Below are 5,836 nucleotides of genomic sequence, written 5' to 3' on the forward strand. Positions count from 1 at the left end.
TGTACAGCTTCTAGGTTTTTATAATTCTTAAGAGTGATTTGCGATTATAGTTATTTATTTGTGGATTTTTGTTTGTTTGAGACAGCAATTCACTATGTAGCTCTGGCTGTCCTGGAACTCACCGTGTAGACCAGGCTGGCCCCAAATTCACAGAGAATCACTTGCCTCTGCCTCTACACCACTATGCCAGACTTTGTGTCTTGTTTTGTTTTGTTTTTGAGACAAGGTTTCGAATTACGGAGGTAGGGACTCACACTTCCCAATTGGTTTGTTAACTGAGTTGTCCTAAAACCCTCTATGACTGTGTATCTAGAGTTAGCCTTTGAGTGACTCACCTTCCTTCCTAGGTTTTATCTATCTCCTTCTCATACTCGTCGTCTTTTCTGGGATTTTCTTCCCTACCGTCTGATGTGAACGATGTGTTAATTGCCGTGGTCTTAGAATGTAACGTGTTTCAGGAGTTGGTCACCTGTCTTCTCCCCCGTTCCCTCTCCCCCTCCTTCTTCTTAATTTTTCTTTCTCTTTTAACAAATTATTGTTTATGTGTACGGCATTTTGCCTGCGTGTATGTCTGTGCACCACATACGTGCCTGGTGACCTTGGAGGCCAGAAAAAGGTGTCAGATCCCCTGAGACTGGAGTTACAGATGGTTGTGAACTGTCATGTGGATGCTGGAAACTGAACTTGGGTCCTCTGAAAGAGCAGTCAGTACTTTTAATCACTCTTCCTAGCTATTTCTTAAAACAAACAAGCAAAACTTTATGAAAAATGTCGCACTGGGTGTGGTGGTGCACACCTTTAATCTCAGCACTCGGGAGGCAGAGGCAGGTGGATCTCTGTGAGTTGGAGACCAGTCTGGTCTATATTGTGAGTTTCAGGACAGCTAGGGATATGTAGAGAAACCCTGTCTCAAATAAACAAAAAATTATATACCACAGTTAACCAAACACAAAGACTCGAGAACTGAATGAAGTTCTGTGCGGTTAAGAGTAGCCATTTGGAGTGGCGCTGAAGCTTCACACTGGATCTTGTACTTTCACTATCAAATATATTTTTATTCACTTCTTCACCACCAAAAATAAAATTCCATGACAGAGTTAGAACTTAAAAACCAATTAACTTTATAAAAATGTTTTTTCATAGCTCATGTTCACTGCCTTCATCCAGCCTTCCTCGTGTTAGCTCCTCTGTTTCTTCTTTGCCTTGTGACCTTCAGAACTGCTCTGGATGGATGCTCATGCATTCCAGGGACAATCCGTCAGGACTTCAGGGGGTCAGCTCCAGCACTGGGCTCCGTCACCTGGTTCATCACATTAGCCTTTCCCCTTTTCCCTCAGAGGGATGACCCTAGCAGGTGCTGTCCCGGCAGCCTGGGGAGCGAAGTCTTCCGGAAACCTAACACTCTGCTACCCGAGAGTGGTGGCTGGGATCCTGGGATCCAGGACACCAACAGCTCAAGGCTCTGGGCCTGGGCCTTGACTAACCCAGTTTCAGCCACACAGACTCATCAAGCACAGTCCCAGGGTGGGAGACCAGTCAGGGTAAAGCCAGCACCTGAATGGGATGGGCCAAGGCTGAAAGGCAGGAAGTGGGGTTGAGAATGAGGGTGGGTAGAACGGGCAGACCCTGGATGCCCACCACAAACTGGGAGACTTACATACAAAACTGATAGCAAACCTTGGCCATCTTGAACTGTTAACGAATCCTGGCTAAAACCACCCTAGACTCTGAGGCCTGCCTGTTGCCTCCACCTCTCTGAACCATCTTCACATCCGAGACATAGGAGTCCCTCAGTGGGAATGTGAAAAAAACGCATTCTCTATACTCAGTGTGTCCTAACCTCCAGAACCAGCTTTTGGGGCCTCTGTGTCATCTGGAAGCCAGGCCTGGTGGCCCAGGGCGGTAATTAGAGGGAAGGCTTGGTCTAGGACAATCTTGGCAGCAGGGCTGTCCCATGGCTCTCAGGATGCAGAGCTGCTTGTGGAAAGTGGAACAAAATACGGGGTGCAGCTAGGCCGGGGCCAGGCGATCCCTGTCCTGTCCCCTTGAACTTCCAGCTGAGCACATCCCACGAACAGATTCTTTGCTCTGTATTACCTGAGCAATCCAGAGCGAGGGCTCAGGGTCTTCATTTGTACCCTGAAGGGATGAGAAGAGTCAAAATCCAGCAGAAGTGTGAACAAACCTCCTAAAGGACTGACGTGGCATTTCCCTCTGCATGCTGCAAGCAGCTTCCACCTACAAAGCACCAGACGACTAAATGTTACAGGCAATAGGGAAGAGGCGATGAAAGACCCTCCTTAGTGCCCTTTGGACGGGACCACTAGGATGAGTCAAGGTAGTCCAGATGTGTCCTCAGTTGGGCTCTCTGAGGCTAACCATTGGAGTCCCGCTCTGGAAAATAAAGCAAATTTGCATGCTCTGTGGGTGGCAGTTGCCCAAGCACGTGCTTTGGGCCCTGGCAGTGCTGGGAAGAGCTGTACCGAGCATGGGCAGGCGTGGAGTTGGCCCACCAGAAACCCTTCACTGAGGGCACAGGAAGGGCTCTGAGACGCCTTCTACCCGCAGCTCGTGCAACTGCCAGCTATGGCTATTCTGGATGAGGGAGCTGTGCCTTCCTCACCCAGGGAGCACGAGTCCACTCAGTGCCTCCCGCCCAGTTCTGACTGCCCTCTGGGCTCCTAACTGAACAGCAGCTCCCAGTCTAGCTATCATGGCTAGATGAGTGGTTCTAGAAAAGAATCCACATTCCCCTCGGGGGCCGAGGAGGGGCAAGGAGTCACAGTGATGACTTGGGATAGCCATGCGACTGTGCTTTCCCGAACACTATCCCTATACCAGACTTTGGGCCCTCTGGGATATAGCATTCATCTCCAGCTCTCCAGTAGGCTAGCTGTGACCACTCCAAGGTCACCAGCTCAGCAGCATTCGCCAGGGGCAAGCATCCCTAAGGCCTGGAAGTTCTGGGAACTCACTAATCCCTATGGGAGCCGGAAAAAGAGACAGACCCAACCTTTGAGCCCAAGAGTCAGTACTGGTATCTTGCCTAGCCTGATGCTCCACCTCTCTTCCTGCTCAGGCTCTCTACCTATATAATACGGCCCGCAGTGACCACTGAGAACTGACCCTGCAGTGCACACATCCTACCCAATATCCCCAGCAACCTCTCAGAGGTGGGACGCACACATATTTCAGAAGGTGTACTCAGCATAGGAGAATCCAGGACGGTGCCCTATAGGAGGCCCTGGCTCAGAGCCGAGTCCAGGAGTGCTGGGAGATGGGCAGGCCCAGTGGGATTCTGGGACATGCCAGGCCCCTTCCCTGCACCAGCCCCGGTTGCTGCTGTGTGTGCCTTTGATGAATAAGAGATGAGGAAGCTGATTAATTATGGCTTGATATGCACCAAAGTTGGGCAGAGGGACGCAGGGTGGGGTTCCTCAGAGGTTCAGAGCTGATGATGGCAGAAGGGCAGGAACCCAAGGTGTGTGATGGCAAGAAGCCCCTGAGGGAGCAGAGGTGTGGGTGATTCAAGAGGGGCTGTCGCAGTGTTTGTCTTCCTAAACTCTCCAGCCCTGTTTCCTGTCTGGAAAAATAGGTAGTGGTGTTCCGATCACAGGACCAATAGTACCATGCATTTTGCAGGCCTGGCACAGACTCCTCTCAGACCTTGGGCATAAAGCCACCTTCTGTGGTGAGAGCAGATGGCCCCCAGCTCCCTGGCACTGAGATCTCATCCCCAGCCACCCACTCAGGTTGGTGGCCTTGGCATGCTTAGGCAGCAGGTGCAGCTGTACAGCTTGACCTTCTCGGTGCCTTCCTGGTTCCTCCTTGCACCGTCTCAGAGTGCCCAGAGCCCATACAGTAAGAACCACGTCCCCTTATTTCTTCCTCCTTTCCTAGAGAACACCACCAGTCTGAGGCTGTGTGGGTGTGTCCTAGAAGGGTGCCCCAGGAGGGCCTATGCTCATGGGCTCCTCAAGCCCTTACAGCAGTGACTACCTTCCAAGACTGCACCGCACCCCTGTCAGCCCTGGCTGGCTCTATGCTCGACTCTGAGTGGACCTAGAGGTTTGAGGCATCTCAGTAATCTCTGCTAGGATCCCACATACTTCTCTCAGGGGACAGGAGAAGCAGACAAAGAAGGGATGGGCAGCGATCTGACCACACCCCAAAGCATTAACATCTGCTTTATCGACACGCAGAGGGCTAGGCTGAGGTCACGCAGTCAGACAGGGCGCTTTCATGCCACACACAGACCACTGAGCGGAGTCTGGGACCAGGGGAGAAGATGAGCAGTACTGGGCACTACAGGAGGGAGTGCCTGGGCAAGCTAGCCCTGCGGGTGGGGGCAATTCAGGCAGACCTCCAGTCTGGCCCTGCAAGTCCAGTCCAGAGAGGGCATGACTAATACATCCAAAGCTTTAGGGAGAACTGTCTACAGACACCACATCCTCGGCTGATTCCCAGGGTCACATGTGCACAAGGCTGGAAGAATTCACATCTTCCAGTCCAAATGGGCCCATCATCTTAGCACCCCTGTTGAAACTTCCTGGAAATCAATCCTTGTAGACCTCATCAGCAGGACAGGAAGGGACCCAGCTTCCCCAATTGGGCCTCTGACTCTTCCCCCAGGGGTCAGCTAAGGCTGTTTTGTGTCTTAACCGGACTTCAGTCCTAGTAAGCCCCCCACCAACCCATCACTAGCTGTCAGCTGCCCTCCCTCATTCTTGGGGCCCTAGGTGGTGATGGTGCAGTACCTGCCCACTGGGGAAGGGCTCTGTTCCTTGAATTACCCAGTACCAGCCCACACCCTGATAAATATGCCTCTCCAAGCCTCCCACTTCCCCATGCCTAAGAAGCGAGCCACATCCTCCCAGAGGCAGATGGTCAGCATCCCTCACCTTGGTCCCTATCAGTTCCCCTTCAGAGCTGGCCGACACCTTAGCGGGCATCCAGGTATCCCAGAGACAGAGAACAGCACCAAAGTGCCGACTGGCAGAATGGGTATGCAGATCATAGAAACACTGCCTACAGACTACAGATGCCCAGTTCACACCACACACGACCTGTGAGCAAGTGTCCAGGCCCCAGCCCCGAGCACTGAGGGACAGCCAGCTTTGAGCTAGAGAGGCGCGTGGCACTAGAAGCCTCTAAGGTAGCAAGGACTCTCCTTCCCCTCCCACACCTATCCCATGCCCCAGCAATGGAAGGAGGGGGTCACAATCCTTACCTCTCCAGCGGGCGGCCTGGCCACCAATAATAACACTCAGTGGGACATGCGTCCTCCAGGCCTCAGTACACAGACTGTAACCCAGGGTTCTAGCCTGGTCCTCAGATTCTCTGCCATGTCACAGGGCATGAGGTGATCTTTAAGGAGAGTTCAGCTCCTGCTTTGGGAGGCTGGAAGAAAGGTGTTGGTCGGGATGATAGGCCATGGCTTTCTGCTGGCTCTCGGAGGTTGGCCTTGTGTTATCCATGTGTCCTTGGGTGGCAAACCTCCCATGTGATGGGGAGGGGGACGAGAATTCACAGAGCCACTTCAAGGACCAACCTGATGGCACTCAGTGACCAGTACCCAATGAAATGAAGAAGTGGCTGTGGATGCCCGCTCTGGCTCCACCCCATCTCCCAGGTGGCTGGAAACTGAACCCACTTTTCAGTGACCTGAAAATTCAAGCCTGGGACAAAGGCAACTGGGACAGGGCAGGCAAAGGTGTGGTTGGGGACACAGGGCAGCAGCCAGGCAGGACTGAGCAGTGTAGCCTCTGCATGTACCAGAAGGGCAGTCCATTGCAGCAACTTCAGCGCTCTCCACCCTGAAGGCTATGTCATGCAC

The 5,836-nt window shown here is 52.6% G+C and overlaps 1 long non-coding RNA gene across 1 annotated transcript; it reads right to left on the reverse strand.

Moving 5' to 3' along the window:
- Nucleotides 1–1,034: 1,034 nt before the first annotated feature.
- Nucleotides 1,035–5,682, reverse strand: LOC146895516 (uncharacterized). Its single transcript, XR_015737250.1, has 2 exons — nucleotides 5,231–5,682; nucleotides 1,035–2,238 (listed from the first exon to the last, which is right to left on the reverse strand). It is a non-coding gene; the product is annotated as an uncharacterized LOC146895516 (long non-coding RNA).
- Nucleotides 5,683–5,836: the final 154 nt, after the last annotated feature.

The sequence above is a fragment of the Myodes glareolus genome, chromosome 2, assembly GCF_982192425.1.
Source record: "Myodes glareolus chromosome 2, mMyoGla1.1, whole genome shotgun sequence".
Taxonomy (NCBI): Eukaryota; Metazoa; Chordata; class Mammalia; order Rodentia; family Cricetidae; genus Myodes; species Myodes glareolus.